This window comes from Pocillopora damicornis, chromosome 10, assembly GCF_964200805.1.
Source record: "Pocillopora damicornis chromosome 10, jaPocDami1.2, whole genome shotgun sequence".
Classification (NCBI taxonomy): domain Eukaryota; kingdom Metazoa; phylum Cnidaria; class Anthozoa; order Scleractinia; family Pocilloporidae; genus Pocillopora; species Pocillopora damicornis.
In genome coordinates, this window is record NC_142679.1 from 19392937 (window position 1) to 19411768 (window position 18832).

The 18832-nt window shown below is 35.9% G+C and overlaps 1 long non-coding RNA gene across 2 annotated transcripts; it reads left to right on the forward strand.

The window, feature by feature from the left end:
* Positions 1-13169: 13169 nt before the first annotated feature.
* On the forward strand, positions 13170-17003 carry LOC113682126 (uncharacterized). 2 transcript variants are annotated; one of them, XR_016180543.1, is made up of 3 exons: positions 13170-13274; positions 13813-14695; positions 15937-17003. It is a non-coding gene; the product is annotated as an uncharacterized LOC113682126 (long non-coding RNA). The 2 variants fall into 2 exon arrangements; XR_003447249.2 differs by lacking the exon at positions 13170-13274 and having other exon boundaries at positions 13426-14695.
* Positions 17004-18832: the final 1829 nt, after the last annotated feature.

The window sequence follows — 18832 nt, forward strand, 5'->3', positions numbered from 1 at the left end:
CATGACGGCTGATGGCTGGGTCGCCAGGATTTACCATTCGTGAAAACAGTCTCAATCCAAGTGCTGGGTGCCAAAGTAATAATGTAACTTATATCTTAGGCCTGTAATGAGCATTGCAGTTGTTAATAATTACTGCAGAAAAAGACTGCACGTGCAGGAGTTCCGTGGAAAAAGATACTTCGATAAATAAGCGGGAGTGTTTAATAGCATTCTACTAAAATCGTTTTACTCTAAATGAACATTATTTATTCACCTTCCATCTTGACTTTCTCAAGTTCCTTGCGTAGTGTATGTACTGTATGAAAGGTGGAAAAAAGGGAACGTGAACTACCTGAGAGAAGTAAACAGCAAAATGGTTTAAAGAATTTTTAAACACCATTCTTGATTGATAACATTATATAAGAAGAGGGGTTATCTTAAATATGGAGTAAATGCACATTATCCAATGCTTCAACACGTAATGAGCAGCGCAGATGTTTTTGCAAGTTGCATGCAGGGCTTAGGTATTGGAGAGAAAATAACAGGAGTCCTTTATAACCAACTAAAAGGAAGTGTGTCACCTTTCAGCTTGTTACTTAAAAAATCAAGCCTGAAATACTAGTATAACCATTTCCTTGCATCACTTTCCATATTTCTTTTGCCCAGCTCAACAGAGTTAATACACATGTTTCACTCACCTTTCATTCTTTCTCTTTGTTCGATAAGAAGTTGTTCAAGTCGTTCTAGTTCATCTTCAAGATCAGCAGTAAAGAGTTCGGGGGGAGGCAAAGTACCTGAAGGGAAAGGTAAACAGAGAGATACACTGTATTTAGCATTCAGTGCCTTACCTCGCATAAATGGTTAAAAACAGGCATTTAACAAACACTTCTCATTGTACTAGGCTCATGTGAAGAACTGAAAGTATTAGATAACTATCTCACTTAATAATTATAAAGGAACAGGGATCATCTTTACTTAGGAATATTTTCCCTTGAAAATAAATGAATTGAATAAAGAGTGGAAGCATTCATCAATAGTAATAAAATCAGATAACAGATTATTTTAAATAAGGAATAATTTTCCTTCAAAAGTGATAATTGGATACGGGGGTGGAAGCCTTTAACGGCATTCTTGGATTTATTTCTCTCGGATAATGAATAAATAAACATTTTATATTCACCTTCCATTCTGAGCCTGTGAAGCTCCATGCCTAGTTCAGCTAGTTTTTTCTCAAGATCAATGGTTGAAAATTTAAGGACAGAAAAATTACCTGAGAGCAAAGGTACACAGAAATATATTTAGCACTAAGTACCTCACCTGATAAAAAAGTTAAAGCATGATAACATGTATCGAGGTCAAGTGAAAGAACAATGATGCAAGTTTTCCATTATATCATTGTGAAATAACCTATCTATAAGTAATATTTCATTATCACATGCAACAGCCAATTTGATACTTCCTTTAACTGAGGTTGAGGATTAAGAGACAAAACTGAATTGAAAATATTTTCCTTAACAAAACTAAGTTACTGAATAACAGCTGAAAGCATTTCGCAGTATTCTTGGATGAAAGTAAAGACAAAAAAACGTTAATATCTCAGATAGGGAATAATTTCTCTTAAAGAGTTTACTGGAAAAACATGAATTTATTTCATAGCATTGAGCTATTTACATGACTAAAATATTAAAAAATATATAAAAAGCAAACATTTTCAAAACCAGGTCATCATCAGGGTGATGATGACCTGGTTTTGAAAATGTTTGGTTTTTACCTATTCAATATTTTAGCTTATTTTTTAAACCTAAGCAAACTTTAAGGACGGTTATTAGCATTCTTGTATCAGTTTCTCCCTAAAAATGACAAGATATGAATTTTTCTATACACCTTCCATTCTCAGCATCCGAATTTCCTCAAATACTTGATCTAGCTTTTCCTTAAGATCAGCGACGGGGAGAGATGAAGAACCTGAGAGCAAAGGTATACAGAGCTTTTCAAAATTGAGTGTCTGACTTTACACAGAAAAGATAACAACAGATATACTTGTGCAAACAGCAAATTATAGTCATGTTGAAGTAAAACAGTGTTAGATCTTTATTGTAACTCCATGATCATCGTTGAAAACAATCATTATGTATTTTTACCACATGCCGACTCAATACCATCTTTAGCTAAAGTAGAGAATGAAACAATGCCAAATTTGGATTAATCTACAGTTGACTCTCGCCCTGCGTACCCCTCACTATTACAGACACCTCGCCACCGCAAACAAAAGCCAGCCCCTAGGGAAAAGCATGAAGAAACGAAATAAATTCCCTTTAAAACGGACTCTTCCTTTCACCGAAATGTAGACACTTTCAAGCCCACAGCACGACATTTCTCTTGTTCTTTCTCTCGCTATAACAGACACTTAATACTTCATCCAAAATCCCGACAAACATACTATAAAGCGACATTATGAAAAAAGAAAATAAAGAAACCATTCTTCAATTGGGTGTGAACATGAGAATTTCCTGCTTTAGGCCTGATCTTTTTCCCGTTTGTGAGGCCACGTTGGAAACTTTATTTTATCTCTCATACCCCGTTATTACAGACTCTTCGCTATTACAGAAACTAAATCTCCCCGCTAGGGTGTCCGTAGCAATGGGAGTCAACCCTGAGGGGTAAGGTACAAAGTGCAACTCATGGTGTTACTTTTAATAGTGACACGATAACAGGTCAAACCAACATGCGATTAACTGATTGTATACGATGTACAAAATCTATCTAAATTACCTCATTGTCGGTTTTTTAAGGCGTAATTTAGGATCAACACCGAAAAAACTTAGTTTATCATTATATACTGTTTCACCATCCTCAGCCTCTACCATCTCAATATTCCCTTCTAACAAAACACAGAGTGAGGGAAAACTAAATCGGGTGAAATTTCCTTTCAAAAAAATATTTTGAATGAGAACTAAATGTATTTAAAAGCATTCTTGGTTTAGATTTGCCATGAAATTTAATTTAACAGCATATTTTACTTCACCTTTTATCGTTAGGAGTTTCATATAAAGCTTTTCTAGTTTTTCTTCAAGATCAAAGGTGAAAGATCCAGGAAGAGGCAACATGCCTAAAAACAAAGGTATGTAGAGAGATATTACCATTTCTACTAATTAATAGTTGGGAAAAGGCATACCAACTTGCATTTAAAGATACTAGTAGGTACATGTACACTGTAGATTATCTACATTTAAGAACAGAAGCTTTAAAACCGAAAAAAAAAACTATTGAGAGCAACTGAAAAAGTAATCACTCTACATGTATGTAACATTTCCTTAATTTATTGCAAGGAAACTCAGCACTACCTTTAACTAGAGAAGAGAATGAGGCAGAAACACATTTCAAATAATTTGCATTGACAAGTATCATTTATCATAATTGCTGACAGAAGCATTCTTGCCTATTAATAACATTAATTTCTATTGTAAAAGATGACTAAAACTACATTCACGTTCTTTTTTCATTTCTCATTTTTTTTTTCCCTGAAGTTTCATAGCTTCACTCCTAAAGCTTTTTAAGGCCAATTTACGCACGGATGAATTCTTCCACTTCTTCAATGTCAATACATCAAAACAACAAATCAGTGATTTGCTATGTTGTTTTCTTTTTTTTCTTGGAGCATGTCAGGGGGAACTGAACCCAAACTGGAACCCATGCTAGACTTCAACACGTCAGCGAAAACAACTGAAAGCAGTAAGCCACACATCTTTTTATTCATTTCAAGGTGGTTTGATATCAGTTTTAAGGGTAGATCAACTAAATCCACTTAAAAGCGGGTACTTTTCCCAATAACAAAGGGAAAAACTCAACAAACATGAAGAACATTAAATAGTTGATAACTAACAATACAATACAACTTTTTACTTGGCCTACTGGTAGTAGCTGAACATAATGAGCAACATGTTTCAATTACATTAACTTCAAAAATAATTCAAACTGAGCATCCTGTTCACCTTTCCTTCCCCAAGGTTCTTCTAGTTCTTTTCCATGACCAGTGGTCGGTATCGCAATGAGGGGTGAAGTACCTAAGGGTAAAAATGCAGAGAGAGATTAGCATTCACAGCTTCTCTTCAGATGTTTTGTTCTCATAATTGGAACTGTGTACAATTATATTAATTAATTGATGCCACATCATTGCACTGAGATAATTCTTCAAGTACTTATAACATAACCGTTATTATTGTTCACAACAGCTTTCCATATAACTTAATATAAGTTTTTTTAAATTTCCTTTTCACCTTCCAATTTCGCTGTCTCCATAATCTTTGTTCGCTGTTCACTTTTTTCCCATTGTTCTTTTTTTTGTGGACTTTCACTGGTTGAACTTGTGGAGTGGAATTCAGAGGACAGAGCACCTAAAATCAGATTTACAAGATGACAAACATTTTGAACCATAAACATACCTCAAACTATTTTTAAAAACACCCAACATGTAAAAACTAGAAATTTTTTCTTTCATAGCCCCTCCAATGAAAATCTTGCGAAAATCTGTTCAGAAGATTAAAGAAAAATTTTTTCAGTTGACCATTTTGACGACTGACAGTTGAAATTTGTCAATTTTTATGCCTAACGGCTATTTTTTTTGCCATTTTACGGTTAACTACATTGAGACCCTCCTACATGTACTAAGGTTTACTGACTAAGCAATTACATACATATATATACATGTGTGTGTGTGTGTGCGTGCGTGTGCGTGTGTGTGTGTGTGTGTGTGTGTGTGTATTTTGTTAACCAAGCATGAGGTCAAGATGGCTGAATATTGGACCAAGACGAGCTCGAGGTCCATAAAAACACAAAAAGATTTCACTTTATTAAGAATCAAGAATGACTTGTTTATTTCAGGAGCACGGAAAGAAAGCCAACTGTGTTTGTAGCACAATAAACCCACGCGAGTCATTCATGATGTCTTTGTTTTGACAGTCTTCTGTCCCTTTTCTTCCACCTCCATCACCGAGATTTGTAAGTCACCTTGGCGCAGTGTTTTCCTTGTGTGGAATCTAAGCGGGCAATTCCAAGGGGGCAGCTTAGATAGTCAATCCCAACACAGGATTCTCTTCATATTACCCACAGGTATGGCCAGCGATAGTATATGGTAAAGTTAATAACGTCAGGTAGCTCATGTGATTATTGTAACTCTAAGGTAGCTTCCACAAAGGCTTTTCAACGTTCAAGTAACAAAATCCAAGTTACAAACTGCATGTGTACACTGTGTTACAGCTTTGACCCGGACAATAAAGTTTGCAGTGCCTTAACAAACTGAAGGGCGTAAATGGATACAATTAAAAACGCCTTGGCAATCTCATAAAAAGCCCTAGTAGTATCCACTACAATACCGCGCACTTGACACTTATGCAGATCTAAACCACTGCACGCGCGCACCACGCCAACTGTGCATAACATGAAACAGTACCTGTAATTTTGTATATGTAGCAAAATTTGAACGTTTCCAGGACCAGAATGAGCTTATCCTAAGAAGTCAGATATTCTTTTAACATGCACTACGAGGAAATTCACTTTTCCCTGGTATTTTGTTCCTTTTCTTCTACAATTTTTATTTTCCAGTGCAATGGGAGGTTTTCTTCTTACTACATGACGGCTGATGCCTGGGTTGCCAGGATTTACCATTCGTGAAAACAGTCTCCACCTAAGTGCTGTGTGCCAATGGAGGAACATAACTGATGTATAAGGCCTCCAATGAGCATAGCAATGGTCAATAATTACTGCAGTAGAAGGCTGCATATGCAGGAGTTCCCTGGAAAAAATTTTACAGTACTGCTTGCGTATATGTTAACTGCGCAGACGAATTACGTACGCTCAGACTCAGGGTAGTCAGACGCGCATATACGATTGTTTTGCGCGCACGGTCGAAAAAATGCGCGACTCATGTGCCTTTGTTATTCAGTGCTATAGATTTCCTTTGTATTTCATCGTTGTGTAAAACAAAGAACTTTTAAGTTTGAAAATGCGACGAGTCGACAACGGAAAACTCACGTAATTTTATTCATCGCAATCGGCGCTCGCTTGAGCGTTTACGCACAGAAATGTAAACAGTTTCATTTCGCATCGCACGTGATGATTTGTTTGGTTGCGGAGCGCACTATATTACTACAATGAAAGGTCAAGTTATAGTAAATCGCAATGTCAAAGACGAAGATTCGAAGATAATAACATAAAATACTGGCCTACTCCTACTGAAAGCCCGGACATGAATCCTTTAAAGCTCCCCTGACACGAACTGAAAACATTCGCTTGCGTCGCGTTGTCAAGCCAACTAACAAGGACGAACTTTTCGCGGGCATCCATCGGTTCAGGGACTCTGGGACTGCTGCTGAGTGCTGTAAATACATTAGCCACCTCCGAAAAGTTACTTCTACTGCAGTCCAACGCGAAGGAAGAGCCTAGTAACAGCTTCCTTTGATGAAAAAACGGCTCCTTTAGGAGCCACCAATTTTCCAAAAGTCCTGGATTACCGTGTTGACGGACATAAGTATCGCCGTATTGATGTTTTGTCCAATTGCACGCGTCTGCGAGTCTTATACAAACTTGAACTAAATGTATCCTGCATTTAATTTTTCCCTTCCCTTTTATGAGCAATTTGGTGAACATCGCTCGATGATTTTACAAATTTTAAAACAAGAAGTAAATCCGGTTTCCAATAAAAATATGCATATGGATAAGAACAAGGCGTAGTCGTGACAGGTAACCATACTGTAACACAACACCATTAAAATGAGCTAGCAGAACTTATAAGTTTTTGTATTAAAGGCGCGATGAATAAACCAGTTTTCGAGAATAGCATGGTCACCGATGATAAAGCTATGAACTAAACGTTCACGCGTGGGTTTGCATTAAGAATGCGACAACTAGTTACAAACGGACGCTTTAGCTGATTCTACCGAATTACAATACACCGAGAACGAATTCTAAAGGCCGTTGTGACGGATGTTTTTTTTTATACGAAGTGACAAATTTTGATTAAAGAATTCCGTTGGAAAATGATAAATCATTCATATATTCCTATTACGAAGTCGCAGTAGTTTGTAACAGCATATCGGGAAGGTCGGTTAGAACGGTGATTGAAACGAACAAGTTTTCTTGTCGTTGGTAGCAGTGTAGTATTTTACTCCTGTTACATTGTAGCCAAAAAAAGCATGCAATTGCGAATTTAAAAAAATGTGCACGTCAAAAAATCGCACGTGCGCGCATAAGCTTGATACGTCTGCCTCTTTAGAATATATGACTTAATCATTTTGTTTTTCTATTCTATTATTTCTATTTTCTATTTTTTTCTATTCGTTTTTAACTCGTGAATTGCGCGCATGCGTAAGAGCGAGTTATAGATACGATGTGGGGAATAGCATTCGCTCGCTCGCTCGATTGGTCGATTCCTGTAAACTTTTTTTAGATTTTAGGCTTTTGAGTGCATTTTATAGTTTTTGGTGAGCAATAAACAGACGAAATGGCGACCTTTGTTGCTAAGAATAATGGTGGGGTGAAAAAGAAGCCAATGATAATCTTAAAAGAGTTTTTTTTTTCGTTTTAGTTTCAACAAGCGGCGCCAGCGACTGGCAGGCATGCAAGGATTCACACTGAAATAACACAACAACCTTCGTTTTTCATAAAATTGTAATTTACAGTCCTTGAACTTGAAAACAATCCGAAGATTCATTGAAAATATCACTTACTGCGAAGCGCTCGGAGTTTACAGATGTTCAAAAGCTTTTTCTGTTATAGCGTGAGATTGAGGACGAAATTGATCATTACGTTTCGTCGCGTGTGTTCTTCCTGTGAGAAGCAACAGAAGATGCCGGCGACTGACGAAATAACAAGTTAACACGAAAATCAGATAACACCTAAACAAACAATTTTAGCTACCGATTTTCAGTGAATTTTAAAAGAACAATTTTCTTTTAAGTTTCAAGACAATTTGAAGATTCAACATACAAACAACGTACTAAAATGCGAAAGTTACACACCACAAAATTGATAAATAGGCCTGAAATGAAATTCTATCTTGTTATTGATCATACGTTGCCTAGCACGTGACCTAAATCTACCCAGGCGGAGATCCAAAATGACGGTGGCACGCTTGGCTTAGTTATATCACTCAAAACTCGTTCCCGTTTGTCTCATTTGACAAAGAGGGAATCGTTAATGTTTTCATTAAGACAGTATTGCCTTGATTTTCTAATATTTACAACGAAAGACAGTAAATTTCACTTTTCACCCACATTTACTTCCAACCTTTTCTTTTGAACCAGAAACAAAAATGATAGACGTTTAAAACACATGACATCATCCACCTTGTCAAATGTAATAGCATGATCATTTCAATTGTAATGCCTTCTTATCCCAACGTTACTTTGTTTCTCTGCTACATTAGCGAACACTGAACTACTGCTCGTACTCTAGATATGACAATCAACCACAAAATTCCCTAAACCAGATAACATTAAACATAATCTAAAAAATCATGTGTCAATTCACGAGTTTGCTCACAGAGCACTTTGATTCTATTTAGCCTATTATTGAAAACGGTAAACCGCCAACAATTGAAAAACAAAAGGATTACCTCATATGTACTAACGAGGCAGACGTACCAAGCTTATGCGCGCATGTGCAATTTTTTGACGCGTACATTTTTTTAAATTCGCATTTGCATGCGATTTTTGGCGCGTTTTATTCGCGTTTTTTGGTTAATGTATACACGAGCGGTAATGTAATTCTACAAGGAACTGGAAATATTTTAATAGCATTCTACTACAATTATTTTCTCTCTAAATGTGCATTATTTATTCACCTTCGATCCGCCATTTCTGAAATTTCTTGAGTAGTTCGTCTACTTCTACTTCAATGGTGGAAATAGTGGGAGGTAAACTACCTGAGAGAAGGTAGCAAAATGGTTTAAAGCATTCAACAGCATTCTTGGTTGATAGCATTATATAAGAGGAGGGGTTAGTTCATTCCATGTTTTAACATGTAATGAGTGGTGGAGATGTTTTGCAATTTGCATGCAGGACTTAGATATTTGAGGGAAGATAATATAATTAGGAGTCCTTTATGGCAAACTAAAACCATTCAGCTTGTTACTTAGAAAAACAAGCCTAAAATACTAGTGCAACCATTTCCTTGCATCACTTTCCATATTTCTTTTGCCCTGTTCAACGGAGCCAATACACATGTTTTACTCACCTTTATCTCTTTGTCGCTCAAGTTCTGTGAGTAGTTCTTTTAGTTTTTCTTCAAGTTCAGCAGTTAAGAGTGCAGGGTAGAAAAAAGTATCTGAAAGGAAAGGTAAACAGAAGGATACACTGTATTTAGCATTCAGTGCCTTATTTCACATAAATGATTAAAAACAGGCATTTAACTAGCACTGTACATTGTGTTGGGGTCATGTGATAGCACAGTTATAGTGTCAGTTTTCTGATTAATCGCCTATGGTCATAGTTGAAATCAACCATTTAGAAAAATTGTCTCATCATAATAAGCCACAGCCAACTTAATACTCCCTTTCACCACAGCACAGAATTAGGAAAAACTAAATTAAGAAAAATTTCATATAAAAGCTAACACTTTACATAATAGCCAAAAGTATAGGACAGCAATCTCACTTAATAACTATAAAGGAAGAGGGATCATCTTTACTTGGGAATAGTTTCCCTTGAAAATAAATGAATTGAATAAAGAGTGGAAGTATTCATCAATAGTAATAAAATCAGACTACAGGTTCTTTTAAATAAGGAATAATTTCCCTTGAAAAATGATATTTTGATACAGGGGTGAAAGCCTTTAATAGCAAGCTTGGATTTATTTCTCTCTGATAATGAATCAATAAACATTTTATATTCACCTTCCATTCTGAGCCTCTGAAGCTGATCGCTTAGTTCAGCTGGTAATACCTCAAGATAATATGTCGAAAATTTAAGGACAGGAAAACTTCCTGAGAGCAAAGGTACACAGAAATATATTTAGCACTTAGTGCCTCACCTGATATAAAAATTTAAAGCATAATAACATGTGTAGAGGTCAAGGGAGAGAACAATAAAAAAGCTATCTTTAAGTAATTCTTCAATATCACATGCCACAGTTAATCTAATGCTACCTTTTACTGAAATTATGGATTTAGAGGCAAACCTGAATTGAAAATATGTTCCTAACCAAAACTAAGTTGCTGAATAATAGCTGAGAACATTTAACAGTATTTATGGATAAAAGTAAAGACAGAAAAAGGTTAATATCTCATGTAATAGTATAGTTTGATTGTCCAGGTGAGTGCAGTCCTGAGAAGGACTGTTGTTGGTAATGGTGAACTGACGTTTCGACAACCTGAGCGGAAGTCATCATCAGAGTCAAGTGAAAGGTTGTTGTCAGTCGAATGTACTTAGTCCGGTTTGTGTAAACTGATTGGTCAGTTTTGCCATGATGTTATTGGCTGTACAACTCAAGTGGCGTAGGTCAGTCGTGATTGGTTGGTTTGGATCTGTTAGTGAAGGTGGACATTACGCAAAGTAGAGCACATCTGATTAAGTGATCGGACGAAAGAGTTTACTTATGTTTGTTTGTTTCCACCCAGTCGTTGAAAGTAGTTGGTGCTGTAGTTTAGGCATTGCACAGAGTCCCAGTCAATAGTGTGGTTCATAAGTCAGTGATGTTCAGTGATGTGATTGTTGACATCGCCTTTCCTCAAACAAAAACTGGACTAAGTACATTCGACTGACAACAACCTTTCACTTGACTCTGATGATGACTTCTGCTCAAGTTGTCAAAACGTCACTCACCATTACTGACAACAGCCCTTCTCAGGACTACACTCACCTGGACAATCAAACTACACTATTACATGTTACCCCTGGGTTCAAACCATTTACTGTGTTAATATCTCAGATAAGGAATCATTTCTCTTAAAAGTATTTACTGGAAAAAAATATCAAAACATTTAGTGCCATTGAGCTATTTACATGGCTAAAAATATTTAATCATCACGGTGATGATTACCTAGTGTTGAAAATGTTTGAATTTACTTTTTCAAAAGTAAAAGTAGATTACTTGTATTTGAACAAAGATGCTTTACAACCGAAAAAAGAAAACTGTTGAAAAAGTATTCAGTCTACATGTGTATTATGTTTTATTCATTTCGATTTCAAAAGATGACTAAAACCGCATTCAGGTTCTTTTATTCATTTCTCCTTTTTTTTCCTGAAGTTTCTTAGCTTCACTCCTACAACTTTTTTTGGACAATTTACGCATCTATGAATTGTTCCACTTCTTCTATATCATTTGCATCAAAACAACAAGTCAGTGATTTGCTATGTTGTTTTCCTATTTTGGGACCATGATGGGGGAACTGGACCCAAAATGGAACCCATGCTAGACTTCAATGAGTCAGCAGAAAACAACTGAAAGTAGTAAACTCCACATCTTTTTATTCATTTCAAGGTGGTTTGATATCAGTTTAAAGAGTATATCAACTGAATCAACCTAAAAGTGGGTTTTTTCCCCCAATAACAAAGGGAAAAACTCAACCAACATAAAGAACCCTAAACAGTCAAAAACTTTCAATAAAATACAACTTTGCACTTGGATTAATAGCTGAGCACCATGTTTCAATTACATTAACTTTAAAAATAAGTTCACCTTTCCTTCCCCAAGGTTCTTCTAGTTCTTTTCCATGACCAGTGGTGGATACTACAGTGAGAGGTGAAGTACCTGAGGGTAAAAATGCAGCCTCTCTTCAAATGTTTTATTCTCATTAGTGGAACTGTGTACAATTAGATTAATTTATTTATGCCACATCATTGCATTGAGCTAATTCTTCGAACATGTGTCACATAATTTTTATCACTGTTCACAACAGCTTTCCATATTAACTTAATTAAATTAATACAAGTTTTTTTAATTTCCTTTTCACCTTCCAATTTCACTGTCTCCATAATCTTTGTCTTCTGTTCACTTTTTTCTCCTTTCCCTCACCATGGTTCTTCTAGTTCTTTTCCATGACCAGTGGTAGATACTACAGTGAGAGGTGAAGTACCTACGGGTAAAAGAGGCAGAGAGAGATTAGCATTCACAGCCTCTCTTCAGATGTTTTGTCGAAATAAGTAGAAATGTGTACAGTTATATTAATTTATTGATGCCCCATTATTATCACACAATTGTTATTACTGTTCACAAAAGCTTTCCATAATAAATTAATACAAGTTTTTAATTTACTTTTTACCTTCCAATTTCACTGCCTCCATAATCTTTGTCTTCTGTTCACTTTTTTCCCATTGTTCTTTTTTTTGTGGACTTTCACTGGTTGAACTTGTGGAGTGGAATTCAGAGGATAAAGCATCTAAAATCAGATTTACAAGAGGAAAAACATTTTAAACCATAAACATACCTCAAACTATTTTTAAAAACACCCAACATACAAAAACTATTAGAAATTTTCTTTCATAGCCTCTCCAACAAGAGCCTTGCCAATTAATCTTTGATAAATGTTTGTAATTTAATTAACTAAGGAAAGACAAATACAGCCCTATGGAAAGGAAAATATTGAGCCAGATGTCTAAATAGAAAAGATAACAGGTTACTGGGGAGTGATGTTTAAGAAGAACAAAACATCAAGTGAAATGTCTCGAAAACAAATTGCGAGGGACATCCGGGAAGACCTTAGCCTTAAAGAGCAAGACAGTGTCACACGATTTGTGATTATGATTCAGTTCATTGCTCGTCTTAGAAAAGACGTTTGAAAATAGACGTGATGAGTTGCTTTCAGGTATTTACCAAAATTTTTCATTTCAGTTAGGATTCTGGCCATCATGCATCAAAACTTAACATGAGTTGGCTTACCAAGTCTTTGTTGATGTGTTGTTGAAGTGAAGGTCCTGTATCTACTCCCTTCAGTGACACTCTGGAGCTACAGTTCGCTGATGATCTGAAATCACTTCATAGGAGCTGAAGCTATAACTTATAGAAAAATAAACTGGTGAAACACCTCGCTAAACATTTTAGTATTAGCAGTATTTCACGTCGATTATCACTTCGGTTTAATGAATTATTTTGATTGGTTCATTTACTATCACGTGACAGCCTTGCGAGCAAGAAAGACCCTCTCTCTGTTCCGGTTATAAGATGTGACTATTACACGACACTGTTTGTTTTGTAGCCTGTAACGTAAGGTACGAAGTCTTTTGACGTGGATAACAGTGATGGTAAAGCAAGCTTAAAACGGCAGAAATCGCCAGAAATTACGACGGATACACAGGGCATGAGTAAGTTTGATTGATTTTACGTGTAAAATATTCATATTTCGAAATATTTATCGTTGTAAATCGACCATATTTCGTTCCCCATACTATTCTTTATAACGTGTTCAAAATTTCAACGGTTCCTCCCGTAACTTAACACCGAGTCACACAACGCGTGACGCTTTCATGAATTCATCGTTGGCTTTTTCTCGAGACGTGAGCTTGGGCCGCCTGTGGTTGCATACGAGCAAATGGAGTGTTTACGGGTAGACTTAACCGGGAAATTATATAATTTTCCCTGGATTATTTTACCAAAACAACTCCATTCGGATCTTTCCTTTGTTCTACGCACAGACGAAAATATTAGATTTTACTATGGGGAAAATACATGGTAGAGGGAAGTGTTTTCTTAAAATTGGACACCCGACATTCTAGAATTCTTACATAATTTCCACTTTTCGTGCGAAGGATAATGCGATATCCTGGATTCAAGTTAATTTTTTTTAATATAATGATAACTTTAACTCTTATTTTATGTCATAAGATTCATATGTATGTTTAGGGGGATAGAACAAGTAAAGAAGATGTTAGAAAGATATTTACCAGTCATCAGATTGATGTGGTTTTTCATAGTGCATCATATGAAATGTCTGGAAGAGAGCAAGTTAGTATGTTGTACTTATTGAGTGATTGGTAGGGCCTGATAAAAAACATTTGACTCCAGTTTGTGGATTCAAAAATGTACAGCATTCTGATTCTGTGCTTGTTCCAAATTTCATGACTGAGAGTGTTAAACTGAATGAATGTTTCCCATTCTGGGCCACCCTTTCTCAGTTAAAACTGATTTGTTTTAGACTAAAATCCTGTCCAATCAATGTACCAATGCTGCTTTTTGCTCTCTGCTCCAGAAACTGGAATAAGTGGCTACATGATGGTTCATGTAGCCTAACACATTTCAATTGCAAAATTACTTTAGTATATAATCCCTTAGGTATCTGTGCATGTGTTATTTGTAATCAAGCAAGCAAGCAAGCAACAAAAGTTATTTGTAGCTTCTAAGAAAGTTGTATTTTCCATTCCACCCAGACCATTGACAATTTTGTTTGTTTCTTTATTTCATCCGTCTTTGTAATATTTTGTTTGTAATATGTTATAGTCTGGTGTGTTATTTACGTAGGATATATACATTAAATATACTGTCTGGTCCCAAAACAAGCCTCTGTCTGTTGTGGTGTTTAATTGTTTAGTAAAAGCTGTTTTTGTTTGTTGACCTCTTGTTCAATCTCCAGTAGAGGACTGTTGTCTGTGGAAGTAAATGAATCGGATACTTTTTTTTCACAACCCAAGTGGAAGTTATACTCTGATCATTTGCCTCTGACAATGAATTCCACTTGCATTGTCTAGACACCATCCGGTCAGTTTGCTGAAGACTATCCTCTGCAGAGGTAGACATTGAGTATTTTGTCATTAAAATTCTGTAACAGTTTATTATTCACAATTTTTTTGTCATAATATTGTAGTTTTTGACATTGATGCTTTTCGAACCTTCTGTGTTAGCAAAGCTGTGTGTCTAACAAATGTTTTAATGTGGGATTGGGTTTTTTTAATTAACTGAAGGCAACATCTTTTACCTAAAATTATAATTTTACCTCAAGTATTAGATACTAGCTGTGTTTATATCCTTAATTGATGAATATGCAATTTTACTCATTAGAAACACAGTAGAATTTGAAATAACACTAATTAATTAAGCTTGAACCAATCAGCAGGGATTTTTTTATTTTACTCAGTTTGGATGTGGATAATTTTTTACCCATTTTGGTGAATGAATTAAAAAAACAGGTAACTTTGATGGCTGCAGCCAGCCAGTGTTTGTTAATGTAAGCAAGAAATTGATAGAGTTAATTAACTGTGATATTTCTGTGAAACTCAGAAAATTGCATGTAAACACCACAAATATTCATATATCATCCTATTTGACCTCTCAAAAGCTTTTGATAGCATTCAACATCAAAAGCTGCTTCTTAAACCCTCCAAAGTAGGAGTATCACCTTCAACTGTTAATTGGTTCAAGAGCTATCTATCAGGGCGCTCTCAATTTTTTCAAATTGATTCCACTCTTTCGGACCCCCTGCCAATAATAACACATGGAGTCCCACAAGGCACAATCATTTCACCATTGCTTTTCTGCATCTACCTCAATGATCTGCCCTCAGCTTCTAGTACATACATACATACATATACTTTATTTAAGCTCGAAATTCAGTGTAGCTGTAGAGCTAATATCTTCGAGAAAAAAAAAAACTAAAATGAAATTAAAATATGCTATCTTACAATTTCAATATTATTTATAAACTATATACAACTAAAAGCTAAGAGAGAAAACTAAGAGGTAAACATAACTTGTAGACCTACTGTGGAAGAGCTTCATATATGAGGATCTCCTGCTTGAATTCTAGAAAATTTAATGTTCTGTAAGTGTCTGGGGGAGAGTTCCAAAATATTTTGCTAGCTAAGTATGAAAAAGAGTGCAGACCGTATGTTGTTGTTTTTGGGTTGGGAAGGGACATGATATGATTTCCGCGCAAATTGTAAGATGAAGACTGTACCGTGAACATATCTTTTAAATAACCTGGATAATTCGTAAAGAATAGACTCTTATATACTCTAAGACTTGTACTTGCAGCCTGGAGTCATATGTGGACAACTTCCAAGTATTACTGTCATTCCCACCGGCAGAAGTTGATTCGGCTATTGAGAAGCTTGAACAAGACCTGCTCAATGTGGTCTGATGGTGCCATGCAAACAACTTACGGATAAATCCAAGCAAGACCAAGCTCCTCTATATCGGAACTAGGCAGTGGATGAGTAGGATACCAGGAGTTCCCTAAGTGTCCTTCATTGGTTGGATACTACAACCAGCTACTTCAGCCAAGGACCTGTAGTCATTCTGGGCCCCTACTTAACTTATGATCACCACATCACACGTGTGGTCTCGTCCTGCTTTTCTAAACTATATCAGATAAATTGGGTAAAGAAGAACTTTAACAAAGAAACTTTAAAATTACCTAATAGCATCAGTCTTTAGTAAAATGTTATGTTGTTCCACTGTGTGGTCAAACACATCAGCTGGAAATATCAGTAACCTACAGTCAGTCCAAAACTTTGCCAGCAAGATAGATTATGAACTCTAAGAAATTTGACCATGTAACTCCTTTGCTTCACCAATTGAACTGGCTACCTGTAAAGCAACTACTACTGTATAAGGACACAGTAACGACATACAAATGTCGGAATGACCTCGCTCCACAATACCAGAGTGATAAGTTCATTGAGTGCTCTCGTATTCATGCTCATTACACGCACAAAGGGACTCACTTCAGATACCAATTTGTAAAACTGCCTCAGGCCAAAGTACTTTTACCTATAGAGCAACTAGCTTATGGAACAGTTTGGACAATGACTCTGAGAATTGTACCTCCTTGAAATCTTTTAGGATTGCCATGAGGAAATACCTCCACACAGTATATTAGCATGAACCTTTAGAGCTTGTTTAGTTATAAATAATTACTATATTAATTTTTATTATTATTGTTAATATAATTATATATCTTTATACAATTTTAAATATATTTTGGGAAACCTTTCAAGGAACATCCATAAAAGGTTAATTTAATTCAATATATTTTTGTGTGTCACAAAAAATCCCAATGAGGTGTCAGGAAACAAAAATTAAATTCCAAAAAACAATTATGGTTATTAGTTTTTGATTTTGAGGGTTACTTGTATGAGCAAATTTGAAAGTGGTTGGCAGGTGCAGAACTGACTTGATAGGATCTAATTAAATTGGTTCTCAGTAACAATAATGATTGTGGCTTGCATTGGGAGATAAGAAATCCCAGGGCAACATGCTTCACTAAAAATTTTTAATGAGGTAGAATATTCACCACATAAATTGATATTTCTTTTTTATTTGCACTGTCACCAACAAAATTTATGGTTCCTTTAATTACTATTTTTTTAGAACAATGACAGTAGTAACATTATCAATATCACAGCCTTACTTCAACACAACATCTGAGTATTCTTCATTCAGGGGACACCCTGGGACCGGGGCAAGTGTTCCCTAAATAAAGTTTAAGGTTTGTCAATGATTAACCCCCCAAAAAAAGCATTGTCTGAATTCTCATCAAGAATTGTCATCAAGTCTAAGTCATCAAACCATGTGCCATATTAGAGAGGTCATATTGTGAAAGCTGTCGTCATTGTGGTTAGGGTATACTTAATCTTTGGGGTCAGTCACATTTTGAGTGGTCAAAATGGACATTACAACCAGGCTTCGGAACCCAAAAAAGTGTTCTGATCCCCTGAATAGAGGAGTCCCTTCCATAGAGGTAATGGATACAAAGATATGATTGAACATTTTCCTTAGACCAAGTATATGTTCCCTGAATAGGGGTCTTCCTAATAATCTAAACAATGAAAATATAACGAAGAGATCAAGTACGCAATCCAGGGGACACCCTGGGACCAGGGCAAGCGTCCCCTAAGTAAAGTTTAGGGTTTGTCCATAATTAACCCCCCTAAAAAAGCATTGTCTGAACTGTCATCCTTTGGCAAAAAAATTTATATCATCAAACCATGTGTTAGAAAGGTCATATTGTGAAAGCTGCTGTCATTGTGATTAGTGTACACTTAACATTTGGGGTCAGTCACATTTTGAGTGGTCAAAATGGACATTACAACCAGGCTTAGGAACCCAAAAAAGCATCCTGATCCCCTGAATAGAGGAGTCCCTTCCATAGAGGTAACGGATACAAAGATATGATAGAACATTTTTCTGAGACCAAAGTTTGTGTTCCCTGAATAGGGGTCTCCCAAATAATAAAACTAACATAGTGAAATATAATGAAGAGATCAAGTATGCCATCCAATTTCCATTACTCAGGTCTGAGTATCATGCAATTTTCCTCATGGTCTACAATTCCTTACTTCTATTTAGCACTGAGGACTTGGTGTTAAATCAATAGTATATCGCCCAGTAGATATTTTCCTTTCTTCCCACTATCTTTTTGCATGAAAAAGTATCAATCTTGTAAGGAGAAATTCCTTTTTGGTCAATTTGGGAAATGAATTAAGGATTGTAATTATAAGTACTCATGTGAGGAAACATTTTAAATCAATTTTTGTCTCAATTTATGCTGGAAGTGCGAAAGCTGCGATTGGTAAGTTCATGCGATCACATTATTGTGAATATTTGTGTCAATAAATGAAGAACCCTTTTCATACTACTCAAATATTGTTAATGCGGTCATTCATGCCTGTATTCTCCGTGTGACGCGTCAGCAAATCTTTTCAGCAGAGTTTCTATCCTCCCTACTTCACTTAATGTAATGCAACTATATATTTGATGTATGCTGTGGTATGAGATTCTACTTGTACCAAACTTTTATTCTGGTGTTTTCTGAGATGCCTCCGGTACCATGCCATTGTTTTTGTTAAATGAAGCAGAGATGGGAGAACAAGTGTAACATATCCAATTTGATCTTAGAAGCTATTCTGATCTCTTGATGAGACCAGAT